This window comes from Tachypleus tridentatus, chromosome 9, assembly GCF_004210375.1.
Source record: "Tachypleus tridentatus isolate NWPU-2018 chromosome 9, ASM421037v1, whole genome shotgun sequence".
In the NCBI taxonomy this organism is placed as follows: Eukaryota; Metazoa; Arthropoda; class Merostomata; order Xiphosura; family Limulidae; genus Tachypleus; species Tachypleus tridentatus.
The window spans coordinates 69681838-69702237 of record NC_134833.1 but is presented as its reverse complement, the minus strand read 5'-3'; the positions used below and the strand labels follow the sequence as shown (position 1 = coordinate 69702237).

Genomic DNA, 20400 nt, shown 5'->3' with positions numbered 1-20400 from the left:
TGTGGAAACTATCCGTTTTTAGATCAACAATTATTAGATTCCTTGTCACCTATTTGGAAGGAGGTGTTCTTGAGTCAAATGTTGGTCTTAACTATGCTCAATATTCTCACCAATGTTTTACCCTAACCACCTTCTTATGGTGTCCTCCTTCTATTCATTTTGTATCTAAGATTCTCGAGAGCAATCCTGAGGGATTTTCTGTAGACATCCATACCTTTCTGTCTTCCACTTTAGCCCACATTGCATCTTTGGCTCTGATGTTACATACATGGTTACTTTATTGTTGGGATATTAATCTTATAGGATGGGATGTGGTTTTGGCTCAGGACAGTTTACCCTCTATGTAACTTAAGGATTTATGTCTGGCACCTTTTTTGAGACGTATTTATTTTGTCCAGTTCCTGAATCTATTGAGCCTTAGATGAAATCTGTTAATTAACAAACCCACCCTTATGATTTTTGTAGCTTGGCTGTCTTGATAACCTTATATGCCTCCTATTCTTCTTTCCTGTCCTTACACGTTTTTTATAATCAGGGGTACGTCTCATCGGTTTCCTCAATGACCTACTCCTCCCATCCCCACCAGTACCAGTGACTACCTTTTCTGTTTGGGTTCAGTGGTTGCTTGGCTTGTCGAGTACTTTTCTCACTGGCATCTTATTCATTTTCCCCATCTCCTGTTTGTTCTTGTTTTCGTTTTCTTCCATGACCAGCTCGCATCTGTCAGAAGCAGTTTGAGCATTAATTTTGCAGTGGGCAATCAAAATAGTTCCCCATTAGCTTTGGGCCATTACCCTGTGGATGAAACCGTATTGCATACCAATGTTCTTGAACTTCTAGCCACACATTAGGCATTGCATCAGTTTCTCTTTCTTGTCTGCCATTGCCTGATGATTGTTCATTTGGACAATTCTCTGGTGATGGCACATATTAACCAAATATTTTTTTTAGACATTGGATCTGTTATACTGGGCCAATGCACATCACATTCACCTCATAACATGTCATGTGCCTGGTGCTTTCAGTTTAGTTGTGTACTCTGACTGGATCTATTTGTCGAAGTGAACATTTGATATTCTCATTTGCAGGGCCTTTGTGATCGGCAGGGTTGTTTCTAAGTGGATGCATTCGTCATGGGCCTCAGTACCATGTTGCTCGTCATTTGGTCATCAGTATTCCATCCACAGGCTTTGGGAGTCGATGGCTTCAGCCAATATTGGCCACACAACCATTCAGTTGCCTAATTAAGTGAGTTCTCTTGTCTACTCCATTCATTGTCAGATCCTCCTGACTACTTCCTACTGGCCAGTTCAACCTTGTTTTCAAAGGTTATAATGACTACTCTTATCCCATTCTGACACTCTTCTACTTTTCCCCTCCCTTCTTCATCAGTCTTGATCCCATATTCTACAGCCTACATAAACTACTTTTTCACGCCAAGCTTTTGTTATATCTTTGATGAGATGATTTGGTTTTACGCATCAAGTTGCTTCCTTGTTAGCTTGTTCCGTAAAACCATCTTCCATATACGTATACCAATGCAAGTGCAAAATTTTCTACTATTGGTCTACTAAAAGTGGGTTTTCTGCTGACAAGCCAACTACAGATCATGCTGCAGAACTTCTCACCTGGGCCTTTCCAGATATCGGGTGGCCTTATCCAAAACCTTTCATTTCTAAGTACAGAAGTTTTCCTTCTCCTGTTCTTACCAATCTAATGCATTTTTTCTTTACTTCTGCTTGAACCACTTTCCTTCTGTCCCTTAAACCATATTTCCTTTATCTATAAGCCTGTGGGCATCGACATTTGCATTTGTTTGCTTTTGATGTTTCATGTACTCTTCACTACCCTATGTATCTTTTCATTTAACCAAATTATTCCTTTCTTCTCAAGACTTTAGTACCTCGGGAGGGTTGTTCCTCCTTTTCAATTATTTCTCTTCCTTCTATATCCGATCTTTACACTCTACTGGATGTCGATAGGCTGGATCTGTGTCAAGTCAAGGCTCTTCATTGTTTAATAGCTTGTATTGCTACCTTTCAGAATACATGTTCCTGACATTATATTCCATGGCAGTTTACCTCTCATCATGTTCTTTCACCTTCTGTCCTCACTAGTTTTATCTGCCTTTTGGTTCTATTGGTCTATTCTTCCCTACATTCTTAGTCCAGTACCTTTTTCCAGGCTTCCTTTCCTCACATTCAACAACTTACTTTTCTCGCTTCTTGTTTTCTTCATCCAATGGAGGAGATTCTACTGTCTGGCATGTAGACTACTTCCATCTTCATCGTATGACGATTTACACTTCATTTACCACCTATGGTCATTTTTTAGACTTCGATGTGACTGTAACTGATAAGTTTTTAATTATATTTACTTTCATTCAGGAATTTTTAAATCATTTTTACCACTTTTTCTCATGAATCTCATCAAGGGTGAGTGGTATCTGACAAGGTATTCTTTAACTGTAAATTTCCATCTATCTTCCATGGCTTCACACAATCAAAGTTCTGATGGCGTGTTCCACAAGATCGCATGACAGTGAATAACATTTTGATATTTTGCTTCACAAATAGGCCTTTTCTAGACTTTCCCATCCATTGACTGCATTGGTAAAGCAGAAAGGAATTGTTGCCAATCTCTGTGTTGTGGGTCATAGTGGTAGTGTGTGGCATTGTTACACTTACATCCTTGACTATCCCTTCATCTCTTCTTATGGGGATGTTGTTGCCTTTGGATAATGCTGGTCTGTGCCACATTTGGGGAGTTGATTTCATATGATAGACATCTGTTCAATACTAGCTGTTAATATCTAGATCGGTGGATTCTTGGATTTGAAGTGAAGACAGTATGATAGTGCCCCATGAGAAGGTTTTGGATGTAATTTGCTTACTAAGTATGGTCTGCCTTGCCTTAGCTCCTCTGAACTCAAGGGAACATCCTTGTTTACCCACTTTACTCTTGTGGGACTGAGTTACCTTTGCTTACTTTGGTTAGGGCCACTTTCCTATCATGTTCTCTCCCACTCTGATATACCCTTTTCAATTTTAGCACTTACGTTTTACACATTCCACATGTGTATAAAGAGAAATTGTGCAGATCTATATCTCATTATCAAGGGTATCCTATCGACACTTTCAGGGCTACTTCTTTTGTTCCATCACCTCAGACTCTCCTTCTCAGTGTAGGATTATATTTAATATTGTAAGAGGAGGTACATACCATATCAGAAGTTATAAATTTCCTGCACTGAAAAAAGTGTATTTCTGGTAGGTTATTTCCTCCATCACACCTCATCCCCACTACTCTTGTGCTGATACCTTCTATCAAACTTTGAAGTGATGGTGTGGTAGAGGAGTGTAGAGGAAGCCATATTTATCACATGTGCATATTATGCCGCGATTAGTTCAGAGATGATGCATAATGAACAATTTAAGAGACATGTTGGAACCTGAGTAAGGAAACAGTTCATATATAGAGGGCAGCACAGTAAGAGATTAGCAAATCTCATACAAGTTTGTTGACTAATCATATACCTACCTGTTTTGTTTTTTTTCCTTTTTTCTCAAACATTATCATGAGTTGTGCTGAATTACACTAATTTAAACGAAATTTTAACCAAATTACTATGGATTAAGAATGTATACAGGCATTTCTAAATACTCAAACCGTATGTGAAGCTCTTAATGTTGGAAGAATAGGTATATGTTTATTTTGTATGAAAAGTATTTTAATGTAAAAATGGTTTTAAGATAACTTGAAAATAAATTTCTCTGAACATTTTGTTGCAGCAGATGTGTTAAGTTAAACCTTTACTTTATTTTGATTGTTTTTTTCTTAAACTACTGTATTTGTACATATTATCTTAACTTGTTAGAGAAACTTGTATACTATGATAGCTACACAACCTGTTATACTTGTTAAAAAGTGAGCTTGAATTCACTGTTTTCCAATAAAGGTGCTTGATGCCTTTTTTCAATTTTAGGTCCATTTCTTGGAGGAAGTTGAAATTCAAGGATCTGAAGGAAACTTAAGCTTTGAGCAGGTAAATTTAAAAATTTGAAAAATACAAGTCTTAAATAAAATGGCTAGCAGATATGAAACAATATTTTAATCATCCATTTTAGATAGAACAAGTGTCACTTGTTTTAATTTATATCAGTTGTATGAAAAATTATTGTAAATGTATGTATGAAACTACTGGGTTGGAGAATAACTGGTAAAACATGGAAAGATTTCTATTACACCGTATAATGTGTATTACGTTTTAAAAAATGGCAGTACATGAATAACTAATGAACAAGAGAATTAGTTTTGAATGATATTGAAAACAAAAAAGGTTTTCTTTAAACAGTTCCTATAGTTAACAACATAATGTTCAGTATGCACTAGAACATAATTTAGTGTAAAATGTTTCTTACTGAATATATAAAATTTCATGAATACAGCTATAAGGAAAAGAACTAAAAAAAATAAAATATTGTGTTTACTTGAATTTAGATAAAGTCCACAGAGCTGGCTACCCATAGTAATACTAGCAACAGGGCAAGCTCTTCTTTTATGAGCTGTATACTTGAAGACCATGGCATTCCTCCCCCCACCACTTCCTTTTCCAGGGGATGCCATTACCCTTGGATCATTGTTGAAGGTATGGTAAGTTTTAGTTCCTGTTGAAGGTTTTATTTGATAAAATATCAGCCATTTTGGAAAGTATTAGCTTTTATTTTGCTGGAAATTCTGTATGTAAATGTGTTATGTGTTTCAAAAGTAAATTATGTATTAGTCCATATACATCAAAAAGTTTTATTATAAAGAGGATTGTGAAAATATCAAGTATAAAAATGTTTGAAAAATACATAAACAAGTTTAATATCCTTTGTAAAAGTAATGTTTTGTATTTTACTTTACGAGAAATTTACAAGAACATTTTCAGAATTTCAACTAAGTCTTTTGGTCAAAAATAATGTAATATTTGTTAATTATGGTGTATTTTGATGTTATGTATCAATTAACATAATATTGTCTCTAGCCCAGCAACAACACTAGTCTTTCCTGAAAGCATTGACGCTGAGTCTGCTCCTGTGTGTCTCAGCCTAACCAACATCACAAGTAATTGTATTGCATATAAGGTAAACCAAATGACCTTCTTATTTCATTGAGGATGCTACCTTTTTATTGTATGTCTTTTAAAATAAAGAGATGGAAGATGTAATCAAAAAATGTAGACAGCTATTTATACTTCAACAGATGCTCATTTTTAGTGTCGAAAACTGTGAAAATTGCTATGTAATTTCATTCTAGAATTATGTATGTGTGCGTTTATATGTGTTTAACACTTGTTTTCCTGCAGTTGAAGACAAATAACGTAGGAATATTCCATGTTAAAAGACCAAGTGGAATAATTGAGCCAGGAGAGTTTCAGAATGTTCACCTTCAGGTGACTAGAGGTTGGTGTTTGTAACATGCTGTGTAGCCTTGCACTTGATTGTTATGTAGGCTATGGGCAATTTTATTTCTTCTAATAGAGACAGATTAAGAAATAAAGACATCCATAAAATGTAAGTTTTAGTTCAAAGGTAAAGATTCTTGAATCAGAATCTAGACAATGCAACAAGCAAATATGAACCTTCCTGACACTCAAGCTTTATCCAAAGTTAAAGATCCTTGAATCATAATGTAAACAATTTAAGTAAACCCAAACCTAAACAATATAACAGGACAAAGTAGATTGTAGTTTAATATAAATATCATATAATAAACATCTCATTCTTTCACACATTTTAGGAAACTTAATGTTTTCGAGTTGAAGGATATTCAATGAAAAGATTTTATTTATGAAAAACAAATGAAAACTGATTTTGGGTTTATTTCACCATGTTCTAAACAAACTCATTAGTATTAGTGAATTTATTGGGTTTTTAATGAGCAAGTACAGCACTTAAAAACTTCTTGGAGGAAAATCATAATAGTTTTGAATGAAAGAGCACCTATTTGACCTTGAAACATGAGCACAAGTTTCATTAAATGGATACTTAGCCAATCAATGTTTCTCAATTTGGTTTTTATGTTTTGATATAATTGCCTACATTTCAACTTGAAAAAGTCATAAGATAGTGATTGAAACACATTTTTTTGTTTTCTGTTCTTTTCAACTGTATAAAGCAGTATAACTATCAGTTCACCACAGACTGGCATAGACCTAAACAAAGTGATAAAAACTAAGCTAAATGATATGTTACTAGAAAGAAAAACATGCATGAACAACTTCAGCTACAATTACACTACTGATTCTTTTTTGATTTTCTTCCTCATTATACTTCAATTAAATTATAATATTACAGTATAGTAGTGTAAGAAATGAGTTGTTGGTAATGAAGATAAGATAGGCTTATTTAAATCATTTTGCTTCCAACCAAATCAAATATCATTTCAAGCATACTGTGTTTGTACCCTCGAAATATCAGAATAGAGAAAAACTTTCACAGCAGCTCACAGTTCATATGGCCATGTTATCGTATTTATTGACTTGCATTCAGAAGTTTATTGAACTACTATTTTACGAACTTGTGTCAATGTGTTTGGAATTACACTGTAGATTATTATTCAAACTTTAATATTACATGTCAGTTAATTTCTTAATTTAAAAGTAAACATAAGAAGAACACATAAATATATATTTTAGCTAGTCACTTGGTACAGAGATGCCAACCATTACGATTTGGGCATAATCATTATGATTTTGGTGTATGCATTACGACTTGTTGCAACTCCCAAATTATTATATATTATATAGGCCTATATAATAAAGTGATAAATTGTTCCCCTAGGTCTTGAAAGGGGTGAAAAGAAAATTTCTGGTGAGATACAAATAAATTTTGATAATAAATAAAAGACATCGTTCAAATGGCTACTTGCGATAATCATGTTTGTGCTTGAAATAAAAAATATTTGTATCTCCAACCTCCACTAATACTTTGAGTGCAGTGCTTCTCCATACCAGGTTGGGCGGAGGGGGATCTATAGTCACGTCATCAGTGCTTGTCAGCTAATCAGCGCTCGCGTAGATGTGTCTTTCTCGTTTTATAAGTGGCATAGAAACACGAATGCGATCGTTCACAAGTGGGGAAAAAAAGAGGCCTCGTTCACCAGATTGTCTTGTTTCTGGCAAATCTAAAAGGACTAAAACTGTGAGAGGGCTCTGTCTACAATCATTACACTCATGCGTTAATTATATATTAACATAAAACCTTTTGGTTAGCAATTTCAAAAAAGTTAGGTGGCTTAATTTTTTTTTCTTTTTGCATGTCAGTGATCAAGGACATAGTGAACTTAAAGACTGTGTTTTTTTCAAATCAAAAGAAATATAATACTAACAGTTTTATGAAATAGACCTTTATAGGAAAGGTTAAAAGAACGTAGGAATATATAAAACCGGAATTTAAAATCCTCAACAATGATATGCATTTGTAATTGTTTCTCAATCTTTTCGAATTTTGATAGCTTCAAATTCATAAAATAATACATGTATGAAACAGATATTTTGTATCAGAAACTATATAATCCTGAAGTTTGAAACTGTTACATCCAGTTTTATTGTTTGCATTTAAACAAGCCATACAACAGATGCATAAAATTGACTCACCAGGAATGATTTATAAAATGTAACATAGAACTTTACCATCGTGAAGCTCATGTTAGATGATTTCTACTTGTACTTTACAGTAGTTTTCTGACAATTTTCACTGTGGTTTAGCAGCTTGTAGAATGGCTCCAAGTTTTTTTTTCAAATACAAACTTTGAGTTCACAGCTCCATCTCTTGAGCCATTTGAAATGTAATTAAAGTTGTGGCTATTGAGGATTCCCTTTTGATTTTGTATATTATTTTAGCAAAAATTCAATAATTCTTCTGAAATAAAACTTCTATTAGTAAGTACAGTTTGGTCTGATGTAATTTAATGGAAACATAATTAAAATAGCTGTGAGAGTGAAAAAAATATGTATTTTGTTTAAGCAGTCCTAAATGTTTAGATTAAACAACCAGTGCAGCATTACATACTGTTAGCTTCCATAGGAAATCAAGAAGAACACTAGGTAGTTAAGTGAGTGACAGCTGGGATTACAGGTTAAAGATACTTCTTAAGACATGGAAGTGGCAGGTGAAGGGGTAAAGAGTGGAACATAGTAAATTGCCACCATACAGAAAATATTTTAAAGATATGCTGTATAAACATCCATAAAGACAAAGATAAATGAAAAGTAAAACATGGAGATTCAATAAATTAATTTCAGCTACTTTGTGCTCATTTTTGCTATGTTGCAACCTTTTGTCTTATCTGTATGGAAGTTTTAACACCTTTTTTCATTTATACAGGATATAGTGTAATAATGTTGCTTATTATGTAGTCAACATTGTAATAAATTTGTATAATGAATAATTTTATCAAGATTATCAATCAAACATAATGAACGACATTGTTATAGATTTGTATAATTAGTGATTTTATGAAGGTTATCCTTCAAACATAATGAACAACTACATTGTGTTAGTGGCAAGGTGATACCAAGAAACTGTGAACATGACTAACAAAACATAACACCATATATTTATGGTGATTTGTATATTCCGGTAGATGTACATATGGGTTCTGTTTTTGGTTGTTTTTTTTACAAGTAATGTTTTTATTACTTTACATAAAACTAGGCACACACTGTGGACCCACAGATGTATTTATTCTGGAAGCTGTAAAAGTAGAGGAAAATGAACCAATAGTAGAACAAATAAATAGCATTTGGGAGAAGAGTTCTCTCCAAAATATTTTGAAACATAAGTAAGTGGAAGACACAATAATATTGTAGCTTTTTAAATAGGTTTAGTTTCTGCTAGTATACATCCATGAAACTCTGATGATAAATAATAAAATTAGAAGAATATCCCTGTTTAATCTCATCAAAACAGTCACTCTTCACATATTCTGCTGTGTGTTTAGCTTCCAGTTCATTTTCATTGATTACAACCTTAATAATTTTATCAGTCAAGATGTGTTGTAAAGTTTCATTGGATTGTTAGGAAGTGTATTTTTGTAAACTCTCTCTATATAATTTTAACCTGCTTTGACTGCTTGATTAAACTATATTGTCTTATAAGATAAAGCTGACTAAAGCAGCTCTTTATTCCTGGAAATTCCAATTGTCTCTCTCCCAGATGGAAAAGCCTATTGATATATAAAGAAAATTAAATTCAAAATATTTGTTCATTGTTTTCCAGGTTCACATGTCTTAATTTTGGATTTATTTGGGAAGATACAGTCGACAGGCACATAGAAGTCAAGATAAAACCTGTACAAGAAGAGGTAAGCACCTTTATTAATGTTGGCTTCTAACTTTGTTTTTGAGTAATGTACAGCAAATTTACAGGTTATTTTCATGTTTATAAATTTAATGCCATTTTATTCTCCACATGTATAGCATTAATTATAAAAATACAGTTGATCAATATACATTTTTTTTCTCTCCAGGGACAGACACATCCTCTTTAAAATTCTTAGGGAGTAGAAAGGAGTAGAGCTACTTTGTTTACATGTAAACAAATGCAAAATTAAAGAAGCCCTACTTATACAAGAACTAAAGCCATAATTAAACCAATATAAAGAAATAGGTTATTAATTAGTGTAGGAATAAAGTAACATCCAACTGCAACGCCCCCTACAATCCTATATTTGTTTATACTCTCGTTTCAAAGACAAGTGTCCATAAACAGTCAGTTGCAAACTCTCTCTGTTAATCAGGTTGAGACGTCATTCTTCGCTTATGAATAAGCGTGTTAATACCCCATACCAGATGTTCTGAGATACACTTCAGCAAATTGTATCTCAGAAATGGTATGTCATAGTAAGGTAAAATTGCACAGGGTAAGGGAACCTTGGAGATCGAAATACTACAGTTGTTACATGGTGCCACTTTTTCATGATGTATGATCAATCACAGTAACTCTTCAACATGCAACACCTCCAGCATCCAGAATGTATTGGTTCTCTTCAACAATGCACATTTCATCTGGTATGCTGACTACTTCCCAGACAATTGCATCTTTAATATCTTTAACTATGTGAAGCTTCTGGCTTCAAGATACTCCCAAAACTCATATTTGGTCTGGTAAATGAGGTCGCTATTGACATAGAAAGTGATGTGTAAATGATTTAGTCTGTGTAAGTACTCCTCCCAAATGTGTTTATCAATAACCAGAGGGTCACCATCTGCATGAAAATTGTAGTGTCACATTTGTTTATGCAAAATGAGGGAACCATGCTGGTTGTGTAGGCATTTCATAGTATTGTGCAAGTATGCAGTCCTTCTGAGAAGTAAGGTAATTTAACATAAATTACGTATTATAATATTATTATTAGTCAGGCAAAGCATAATTTTTATAGCCTTCTATGTTATTTGGTTACAGAGCCATAAATTGTAAAATCAGAATCTTCTTCCCATGCCCACCTGCTACATCTTCTCTATAACAAATTGCTGGTAGTTTTTTCTGACATTTTATAGTATGTTATTTATAACCAACAAAAATACAATGAAATGCAATATTGTGTTATTTTCCATTCAGAAAATTGTCTCTTTAGTTTTCAGTTCAAACTTTAATTCCATGGTGAAAAAATTTTGTTTACGAAAGACTTGTAATGGTCATTGAAAATTTATGAAAAGTTACTCCTAAACCATTCGTACCACTCCATTCATAATATTATGCTTTGACATGTTTTGCATTTGTGAAAGTAAAATGGGTGGATCCTTCATCCAGTTACCTCCATTTACTTGCTGGTCAGTGAATCTCAAAAGAAACTGATTTTATCTGCATCAAACTGAACAGCATTTCCATCTTTACCTGTCAATTAGCTTTCGAAAATGTTTCTGACAAGTATTTATTAGTTAATGGAAAAACCAATATGGTTTGTACATCTTATGTCCAATTGATTGTCTCTATTACAGTTGAAATTATTTTTCTTAATAAAACGTAGTTTCTTTTTTGCTTACTTTTGTTTTGGCATAACTTTGGTCAAGTGTGAAGTCGTGAAAATTTTTTTTAATCACAGTTATGATCATCTTTATATACAAACTTGTAACTTAAAATATAATTGCTACATAAATACCACCATGGAATATTTTTGAAAATGTGCATTTAAACATACATTTACTTTTGAAGAACTATTCTGTACTGTTATTATATAATAACTGTTTGATGAATGGAAAGTCTGGATTACTTCACAGGCTTTTTACAGGAGACTTACTATAAAAAATAATTAAACATCTTATGGTAAGTTTCTGTCTGATAGGATTCTTTTCAGAAATAGCACCTGACTGAAGCAGTTAGCATACTTGGTTCCTTCATTCTTGAAAAGTGCAGTCTAATCAGCGGACATATAAAAATAGTTTATGTATAATTGACGGGTGCTGCACCAATATTTTAACTCTTCAATGATGTTTACAAACGCTTGAATTTTATGCCTCTTGCCTCCTCCTTTATTTGACAACCACTGAAGTGGCAGACAAAACAATGCCAAAGCTATCCTCTTAAAATTTCATAAATGTTTGAAATATAAAACAATATTGAGGATGTCCTTTAAAACCTCAGAAATGTTGACAGCACAAAACAGTACTGAAGATATTCTCTTAGAATACCAGAAATGTTGGCAATACAAAACAATATTGAGGGTATTCTCTTAAAATCTCAAAAATGTTGGTATTACAAACCTATATTGAGCATTTGACCTGTCTTCTTCTGATTTAAGTTTCTGTCATAAGACATGTTCATTCTTTCAATGATGGAGGCATTATAACGTGATGGTTAATCCCGTTATTTATTGGTAAAAGTGTAGCTTAAGAGTTGGCAGTGGGCTGTATTGACTATCTGCTTTCTCGCTTCCCAGTGGCACAGCGGTATATCTGTGAACTTAAAAGGCTAGAATCTGAGTTTTGATACCTGTGGTTGGCAGAGCATAGACAACCCAAAGTGTTACTTTAAGTTTAATTTCAAACAAAAGCTACCATTTTTCTAGTTTACTACCCTTAAATTGCAGATGCCTAGCACAGGTAGCCTTTGATTAGCTTTGTTCAAAATTCACAAACAAATAAAGCAAGTGGTCACAAACTGACTTGGTAAGAAATACTCTCATATTATTTTATTTTGCATTTATTAAATGTGAACATTTGTGACTGTTTCAGTCAATGTGTATAACAGTGTGTGGTGACACTGTGTTAATTACATTTTAATTATTAGCTTAGTGTCCTTAAGCAGAACTGAATGAAATGTTGTGTTAATACAGATACTTCAGTGTTTAATTTTAAAAGGTTATGTTTTTGTAATCATTTCAGATTACTCTACTCAGACACCAGATTGATGTCTTTCGGAAACAACAGGATATTAAGATAATTTTACTCCTGTGTGTTGTTTTTATCCAAGTATTTTTAATAACAAGATATCAGTTTTCTACCTAAATCCACTGTGCTGCCTCGTTGGATGAATTTTTCAAGAAAGGTACTTAGGTTTGATGTTACAAATTGCTGTAAAAAACAGTATTTTTTATTAAATGCTTTTGGTAGAAATATAAATTTAAAAAAATATATTTTTCATTAACTAATAATTTACTTAATTCACTCTCCAACCTAAGTGCACTGTGAGTATGAAAACATCACTTCTCAGTCAGAGGTCACTCTTGCTGTTCATAGAATATCAGTATTTTCAGAAAAAAGGCCAGTTAAAATGTGTATAATTACAGATTAACACTGGTTTTAAATTAAAGATTAATCATGAAGTTGTTAATATATCAACAGTTTCAGGTTAAAGAAGATCAGTCATGATATCATTAATTTCTGGATGAAGATTAGTTGTAATGTCAATAGCATATTAGTAGTTTCAGATTAGGTGCTAGTTACAATATTAGTAAAATATCAATAGTTTTCGGTTAGGTTAATTATAATGTCATTAGAATACCATTAGTTTTCGGTTTGTTCATTTGTAAAGTCTCTATGATATCAGTTGTTTCAGGTTAATTCAATTGTAAAGTCATTAGGATATCAAGAGTTTAAAGTCAGTGGTCAGTTGTAATGAGAATAGTATATCAGTAAATTCAGCTGATAGATCAGTCATAATATCTGTAGGATATTCATAGTTTCAGGTTAAAGGTCAGTTGGATATTAATGTTTCATGTTATAAATCAGTTGTAATGACAGTAGTTCCTAGTTAGAGGCCGGTGTTAGCTCATGCTGAAAACTATGAAAACAATAATATGAGTAAAACTTATGTTAAAAGGAAATGTATAGCTTCTTTCGCATGCAAAAGTCTGGGACATTATTTTTAGATTTAGACTCATTTGATTAAAGATTTAAAATATACCTGTAGTGTTTTAATTTATGGACTGATTATATTTAAAAGCAAGTATTAATTTAAAAAAAATACAATTTACCTGTTTCATAAAACAGATCTAATCATGACTAAATTACAGTATCTGAAATGTCATGTCATAACTTAGTTTCCAAATGCCATTGATATTCAACAATAATATCAGGCAATTGTAATCTTTGTCTTGTTTATAAAACATATCTGAATAAACTGAATTCTCATTACTTGGTTCCTGTTTATAAATATTTATTTAGACTTATTATAGAGTTAATTATACTACATCTTTTGTAAACAAATAAACAAATCTAAAGTTAATCATCACTGGATAAACTTTTATTACTTCAGTTTCCAACTGGCATCAGTATATAAAAATGACAGAGTATCACAGACGAGATTATTTGAAATCGAGTAGTAGAAAAATCTGTCATTCCATTTTTTCTTTTCACCTCTAATAAAACTTGAAAATTTTTCACTTCAAAGTTGTACAAAAGAAATAGTTTTGTGTATTCATCTGTCTAGCAGCAGATGATTTTAAGATGATTTTGACCATTTTACTGAAAATAAAATAATATTGCCAGTTTTTATCCTGGTAAGTAAAAGGTTAGGTACCTTAAAACGAATTTTTTAATCTAATGTTTCTGTTATAAATTATGTGTATGTAGATATTCATACACCCTTTTGTTTCTTTCCTAATCTTAAAGTATTTAAATATGTATAGTTTTATGCACATATAATGAATACAAATCGAATTTGGTAAAACTAAATAAATCTTTTAAAGAATTCTTTAGTAAGTATAGAGGTTTATTTAAGTATGAACTTTATATTATGTCTTTGTTAACTTGATGCTACTACTGTGAGTCTTCATGTTTATTTTGTATGTGTTTAGAGTTGCTGAACAGCTGTAACTGAAGAATTCTAAATGCAATGTAATCCTTGCATACTGCAACTAATACTTGGAAATATGTATATACATCATCATCATCATGGTTTGGTTGTTCTCTTAGTGCATAGTAGTTAAGAATGTATAATTTTCAGCAGATAGCCCAATATCGCTTTGCTATAAGAAAACATGTATAATTTTAGATCATGTGGTTGTTATCTTACATGGAAGTAAGTTATCTGTGATTATTTTTTATTGTAAATACTGTTAATATAAAGATAAAAACATATAAACAAGAAATATTTTTCACTACTACACTGACTATAGACATTTTATTATAGAACTAAACTGTCTTTTAAAAATAAATAAAAATAAGTTTTTTTTCTTGATAGGAAGTTTATAGCTATATTGACCAAGTATGTTAGAGATTTGAAAAGTAGATTTAAAAATATGTGGATCTGTTAGCAGAGAAATGGTATGTTAGATTATGCATTAGTTTGAAACAAAGGGATATATGAATGATATATAGATTCAAGTACTAATGAAATAATATTTGAAGTTTACTGTTAACAAATGGTTGAAATTATATGACAATGTAAGTAATTCATATAATAATCTTGAGTTATGTTTTGATACGTTCTCTTTTTAGTATTTCCTTTGATCCAACCAATAACTCGTATGTCATAGAAACTGTTAACTAGTTCTCCAGGAACACTTTGGTGTGATTTATCTGAAAATAAGTTGAAGAATGAAAATCCCTGGTCACTGTAGTGTGTGTCATGTTTACGTGCTGCAGACTGATCCATAATTACAAAATTAAACTTTATGTATTTTTCTGAATTATTGTTATACTGTTTATATATGAGTTTAAAATTATTTTTTAAATCTTCTTGTTGATCAGAAATTTTCCTAGAGATTGGTGATCTAGGCACAAATTGTACTGTGATACTGTTTTAAGAATTTAATGTGTGTTTTTATCAATTTCAAAATAACCAATTTATTATATAAGAATATTTTGTAAATACAAATTTTGTTTACATGATTGTAACAAAGGGTCATTCCATGTCAAATCATCCAGGGGGCTGCAGGTGACCCCCTCAGAATGCCTTGAAAAAATTCACATGTGCTCATCTACCCATATAATGAAAATTTTTCAAAAATTAGATCAATATCTTTAATAGTTTCTAATTTACAGCCCTGTAAAATTTAATTAATTTATTTTTATTTTTGGCAAATTCATTTTCGGGAAACTTGGCTGCTTAAAGCTGCAATCAGCAATTGTTTTAATTAAAAGTCTATTAGATCTCCTGTAAAAAAATGTAGTTGCATGCAACTTTTTATGATTTAGCTAAAAACAGCCCTACTTCAGGCCACAGTTTGACCATGTCACCAGTTATTCAGCCTTTTCAGATTTTTACCATATATTCTTACATCTCTGAATATGATCTACAAAAAAAATCAGGATGGTGTTTAACCTACTTTTTGAGTTATAAATCATAACTCAAAATTGTTTGCACACAGTAACACATCTGAACTGAATTCTTTTTAAAATAACAAACGTATGTTCAGAGGATACTTCAAAAAATTATAACTCAAAAAATAGGTTGAACACCATCCTGAATTGTTTGTAGATCATATTCAGAGTTGTAAAAATATATGGTAAAAATCTGAAAAGGCTGAAATGGTCAAAATGTGGCCTGAAGTAGGGCTGTTTAAAGTTGCATGCAACTATATTTTTTTTACAAGAGATCTAATAGACTTTTAATTACAACAATTGCTGATTTATCAACTGATATGTTATAGGAAATTTGAAAACAAAATTCAGCATTGCATCACATTAAGTCTTAGAGCTATGGTTTATTAAATAAACCAATGTTTTTTTTTAAGATTTTGGGTTTCCAGGTGATTTAACAGCCTCCCTATGCAAATTATAAGAGAGATAAACTTGGTTTGAGACCATTTTAGAGATTAATACAGTCAGTGTAGCAAATTTTAGCCTTCTATCACCATTAGTATTGCAGCTTTAAGCAGCCAAAGTTGCCCAAAAATGTATTCGCCAAAAATAAAAAAAAATAACTAAATTTTACAGGGCTGTAAATCAGAAACTATTAGATATATTGATCTAATCTTTGACAATTTTTCATTATATGGGTAGATGAGCACATGTGAATTTTTTCAAGGCATTCTGAGGGGTCACCTGGAAAATTTTCCAAAATCTGGATGATTTGACATGAATGACCCCAAACAATTTTCTGTATTCCTTTTATCTTGCAATAAAAGTACATATACAGCTTCAAAGAGTATAATATTGTGTTTTCTGTATTCTTGGTTGAAAAGCGTTAAGTTATGAGTTAGAGAAAATTATAGTAATCAACAAATATTAAGAAAAGGTTTACTGTGGCAGACTTAACTACCTTTATCTTAAATTAAAGCTTGATGTTAAGGAATTCAGAAAAAGAAACAATGCACTAGGTATTCACTAATCATTCCAGAGAGAAATTTTTATTATTCTTCAACCAAATTAACATGGGAACAAGAAGTATAGTTTCTTCACTGAGTATTGTTAATAAATTGGAAACATTGGCAATATATTATCAGCTGTTGTTAGCTTGAAGCACGTGGTGCCAGAAATATTTCAAAGTTGCTCTATGGAACTTGTTTACAGTTGCATTAACAATATATTTTTCATTAAAGTTGATACACAGCATCTAAATGTGATCTATGGGATTTGAAACCAGACTTGTTTATGGTTATGTTGACAATATATTGTTACAGTTAGTTATTTTGACTCGCAGCGTCCAAAGACGAGCTGCAGGTGGTCTATAGGATTTGAAACCAGACTTGTTTTAGGTTATATCAACAATATAGTGTAAGTCACAGTTAGTTATGTTGATACACAGCTTTCAAGGATGAGCTTAAGGTGGTCTGTAACATTTGAAATCAGTTTTTTATGGTTTTGTTAATCATATATTGTTAGTTACACTTGATTATGTTGGCAAACAACATTCAAATATGTGCTAAAGGTGGTCTGTGGAATTTGTATCTATATTTTTTAACCATGTATGGTGTTTCTTGTTTCTAAATATTCATGACAGCATAATAATAAATTATCCTGCATCAGTACAAAGTGTGATACAGTTGTGTGTGTAATATTTTACACAAGTGAATCTGGTGTTACATTAATACATCTTCAAATGACAAATTTGTTGAACTAAACCACAGTAACATTTCCACTTCTATTTGTGCTATATCTTCTCATTTCATAACTGAACAGCTGGGCTGAATTTCCTAATGGACATGATGCATAGCTAACTGGAAAATAAGAAAGGTGTATATGGCACAAAAACCATGTCTCTCCCAAGAACTTACAAATGATTTCCTAAAGAATTTGTTTATTTTGAATGTTATGCAAAGCTACATGAGGGTTCCCAATTTAGCACTATAAGACAAGAGGGAAGGCAGCTGGTCATCACCACTTACTGCCAACTCTTTTACCAATTAATAGTTGGATTAATTGTCACATTATAATGCCTCCACAGCTGAAAGAGCAAGTACGTTTGGTGTGACAGGTTTCCAACCTACAACCCTCACATTACAAGATGAGTGCCTTAGCCACCTATCTGTACCAGGTCTTCCCAAAGAAAGCCAAGAATAGTGGATCTGAATTTTTTGATAGACGTGATGTGTAGCTAATTGTTGTTTCTTGGTTTACTTGATATTTCAAAGACTTCTTCAGACAGTCTTAACAACACTAGTCATATAGCACATCTACAGCCTTAGCAATGGTGTAACTCAAATAAACTGCTATTTATCTCTGTTCATTTTCCAATATCTTAAAAACTAATATATGTGTTTAAATTAAAAGTGTAGTAATTATGAGACAAAAAATAGGGTTCTTGTAAATTCTTACTGACTGCAATAATTTCCATGAAATATGTAATTTTGTACTATATTCAGAGATTCTTATGAATATTGTTTTCATTTATCAATCTGGAAGTTCTAAAGTTTGGGACAAAAATGAAGAAGACACTAATGTAGCATGAATGTTAAAAAAATTGTTTTTATTTTCCTTTCCTTAGCAATTAATTTCAACCAAATGTTCTATTTAAAGCCTACAACAAGCCTTTTGGTTATTGACAAACTACTGCAGGATGTTTTCAAATGAAACATTATATGAGAAAAAAATACACAAGAACAGAATGAGATATAAACAACATGGTAGTAACAATATAAGAAAGTTGAAGAAAATAATGATGAGCTGTTGATTAAGAAATTATAGAATTTAAAAATGATTAAAGATATGTAATACAAGTTCAGAAAAGTTCTTCAGTGTGTACTTGCTGTCCTCATCAGTTATCTTAAAAGTAAAAAAAAATAGAAAAGATACAACATTCAGGTATTTCTAAACTGCAATATTATTTATATCACTAAAAACGTCATTAGTGTAAAACTAAACAATTTATCCAATGATATCTTCCATGAGATAGTTTAGCAACACCAAGAACATGGCAAATAGCCTTTGACAATATATGACTACTGAACAAAAAAGGTTACAATATATGGTATTTTAGCTACATGTTGAACACAGTATATGCACTAAAAATAACATGGTGAACTGGAACTATTCACCTTCCTAGACTAAAAAGGAATTAAGTTCATGTTATTTTTTTGCTTACTAATTTATACAGAAAAGAAAACTTTAAATATAAAATACAGGAACATACATGAGGATCTTTTAACAAGAAATAGGGGATAAGAAAGTTTCTGATAAGATATGCAGTCTCCTCTCATGTCTAGCTTCCAGAAACACTGCTGCCCTTTATACTCAAAACGTTTTGTTCTGTGTTAGCTTTGAGGCTTCCATCTACTCTCACATATATCTATGCAATATTGTTGTGTTGTTTTTTTTTTTTTTGTTTTTGCCAAAGCCCAGCATGGTCAGGTGGTTAGAGTGCTTGACTTACACTCTGAGGGTCATTATTTCAAATCTCCATTCCATCAAGAATGCTTGCCCTTTCAGCCTTAGGGGCATTATAATGTGATGTTGATGACCTAGCTGCCTTACCCCTAGTTTTCCACTGCTAAGTTAAAGACGACTAGTACAGTTAGTTCTCATGCAGCTTTGCATGCAATTCCAAACAAACTAAACCCTTTTTGCCAATTTCAGCATTCTGATGTATATGCCATGGATTCTTGCATTTTATTCCATCATTCCTGTATCCTTTTTTATCTGGGTCATGCTTTTCTCCATAAAACATCTTGAGTGCATGAGGGTGATGGTAGTTTCACTCCTTTTACTCTTTCTTACATTTCTTAACTTTATTCTCATTTAGGTTCCAAATGTTTCCTGTCCTTTTCAAGTGGTCCATTGCAATGTGACTCTCACTTCTTCCTTTTATGATACCCAATCTCATCTCTTCCATCTTTGGAATCTTTTGCCTGTTACCATCATTGAAGAGGCCCAAACGTTTAGCCATGTAATGTATTCTTCATTGGATAGAATTTCCTGTTAACATTTCCAGATGCCTTCCCATTACATCACCAAACTTATACATTGGCTATGCACTTGCATTGTTTGTTGGAGGAGACTGTATTACTGGTATGTGGACGGCCCTTTCCACTTTTGTTGCACACCATCTCCTTCGTCCTGCCATTTCTTCCTCATCAAGCTTCAGACTGCCAACTATTCACTATTCTTCCCATTACCATACCATCTCTGAGTCTTTTTCTTTTTTTTATTAATGTCCTCCTTTAAAAAAGCCTTAAATTAAACTAATAAGGTTTTGTTCAGTGGAGTTTCTTGCCAGGATATATTTAACTAAAACCTGTAAAGTGTAGAGCCATCCCAGCCTAGCATTGTTCCACATTGCTTAAGATATCTTTGCAGTGTTCAATTTCCTAAACAAGGCCAAATCCAAACTGCACCCAGTCATGAATGAAGCAGGCAGGGTATTCCTGTCCATGGGTTTAAAAACATGGTTTCTAGGAGCAATATACTCCTCTAGACTTCCCACCTTGCTTTCATTCCATGAATTCTTCTAGTGGAACATGGGAGTCCTTGATACTCACCATTTCCTAGCTGTTGGTGGTATAACGATTAATAGTTAACTAACGACAAAATGT

At 32.3% G+C, this 20400-nt stretch overlaps 2 long non-coding RNA genes across 2 annotated transcripts; both read left to right on the top strand.

The window, feature by feature from the left end:
• Window positions 1-2850: 2850 nt before the first annotated feature.
• LOC143227389 (uncharacterized) lies at window positions 2851-5142 on the top strand. The gene is made up of 4 exons (XR_013014994.1): window positions 2851-2880; window positions 3986-4045; window positions 4501-4648; window positions 5030-5142. It is a non-coding gene; the product is annotated as an uncharacterized LOC143227389 (long non-coding RNA).
• A 4122-nt stretch (window positions 5143-9264) lies between these two features.
• Window positions 9265-15400, top strand: LOC143227130 (uncharacterized). The gene is made up of 3 exons (XR_013014897.1): window positions 9265-9351; window positions 12371-12533; window positions 14927-15400. It is a non-coding gene; the product is annotated as an uncharacterized LOC143227130 (long non-coding RNA).
• Window positions 15401-20400: the final 5000 nt, after the last annotated feature.